The following is a 2248-nucleotide window of genomic DNA, read 5'->3' as shown; positions in this document are numbered from 1 at the left end:
GACCGACTGCGACTGTGGTAACTTCCTTTTTGCTCAACATCGTGCAAACTTGATCAAGAGCGCTGTCGTGAGTTATGAACAATGTTACTTTTTAGAGATGCCCGCTTTCCCCCCTCGTGGATGTTTTCTCCCACCACGCTCCTCTTGTGCAGTCAGGCAGAAGTCGCACATGCAGAAATGTTAATGACATCAGTGAACGTGCCGGTTCACATTATCTCTGCAGCACAAGGCAGAGCATTGTAGGTCTCGACGCGGGCTTCACATGAGACGATTTTACGTCAGGGCAATGCCTAGCAACCGTAATTCTGCTGCATGCAGGCAACATACAACCGCATCGCATCAACAACAGCCAACTTGTTTGGATAACAAGCAACTGTTACCTTTGGGACCAGCTGCAAACATGCTGGAGGGCTTCTTCAAATGTAGTCTCAATGACTCAAGCACCTGAGTTAAGGTGCAGCATACGCACTTTAATTTGAATTTGAACACTTTTTCACACATTTATTTATCATTGATGTTTTAAACTCAGAGTTAAAATATGTCCTCGTGGATATCTTAGCGAGGTTTGTGACGTGGGTCACATGCTGACAGTAGATATAGCTGCCGAGATTGCCTTTTTATTGCAGGGTTATGTGCAAGATCAGCTGGCGTGATGCAGGTTAACCTATAACCTGCTGGAACAATAAATACACTGATTTCAGCTTGAAGTCTCAGCGGCAGTAATCTCGCACCTTCTGCTGTCTGATGAACACTTTTACTTTCTGTACTTTTTGTACGTCTACCCGAGTTAAAACCTGAACGGCAGAGTATTTGTAGATGCTGGTAACACTGCTTTTAACCTCTCGTTAGTTTCTCCTGGTGACAAAATTGCATTTATATTGTGCTTTTTCTAATCTTACTGAGCACTCAAAGTAATGATGTGTGATTAACTTGGGGTTCAAAAGCTTGTAATAATTGTAAATATACTTGTATTGTGAAGATATTTTGTGTGATTCATATTTATACTTTGATACCTCGTACTTATTTTCATATCTGCATCTCGTATTTTTACAGCCTTTTATTTTATTTTATGTTCATTTGAAGCTGCATGCTGTGGGTCATATATTGCAAAATTAAAAATAGAGTTGCATATATATTACAAAAAACCCCCATGAAGAATAAAACTACAGCGTGGGTTCTTTTTGAGCAAATCACGATGTTTCTTCCACCATTGATAGAAAGGTGAGAGCCTGTGTGAGGCCTTTTCTTTGACTTAAATAAATGCTTCCTTGGTGAGAACTCAGAGGTTTTGAAACGTGCTGGCCTATTAAAGCAAACATTACAGTGAATGTGCTAAGGTGTTTGCTCAGGGAGCAATGTTGTCACCATAAAAACGTCAACATGCAGGTAAGGAAGTGATAAGAGCAAACATGTTGTAGGTGCGCCAGGGAGATATTGTATATAATGGTACTGTAAGAGCAGATCTAAGGCTATATTTGTGATCATTGGTGCTCCTGTGCCTGTGTGAGGTTAAATTGACCTGCTCTGTCTGGCTCTTTATCTGCGTCAGACTGGAGTTTTACAGCTGTTGAGCAATAGAAATTGCTCCTGGGAGAAGTGACAGCAGCCGCTGCCACGTCTCCAGTCACGCAGCCTCATGCTGGCAAACGGAGCTGGGCAGAGATCTGCCATCCAAGCAGTCCTTTCAACACCAAATGACTGCCATGTGCCTAGGTCTGCCGGTCACGTTGCCAAAAACACGTTGGAACACCCCACCTGTGCCAAAAATATCAGATATCTGAAGAACATTTACACTGGGGTTCCTTTTTATAGACACAACTATGATGAATTAAAACAGATTATATAACACAAAGCGCCATCTAACATTTGAAATATAACCCAGCCAGTGAAGCATAAAGTGTCACCGCCTGGTGAAACAGCACTTCCTCATCACCGCTGTGGAGCATCTTGAAATCTGCAGTGTACTCAGCGGTCACAACCATTTGCTCTCGGGTTTCTCAAGACATTAACGTGACCTGGGAGACCTTTGCAGTCCGAGCTGTATTACAGAATATCAGCGTCATGGTTCAGGCCATTGGAGATTTGTTTGGCTGGAAAACAACATTACAAGGATTTCACTAGTTTACAGGAAGAAATGTTTGACTAAACAAATAATTTAGTGTAGTAAACCCTTGATTTTTTTAAATAGAATATGTTTCAGACAGTTTGAGTGCTAAAAGATAGTTTCCCTGGTGTCAGAGGTTACTTA

The sequence above is a fragment of the Pundamilia nyererei genome, unplaced genomic scaffold (genome assembly GCF_000239375.1).
Source record: "Pundamilia nyererei isolate P.nyererei 1_Seehausen unplaced genomic scaffold, PunNye1.0 scaffold00008, whole genome shotgun sequence".
NCBI classification, from domain to species: Eukaryota; Metazoa; Chordata; class Actinopteri; order Cichliformes; family Cichlidae; genus Pundamilia; species Pundamilia nyererei.
Note: the sequence above shows the minus strand (reverse complement) of the source record.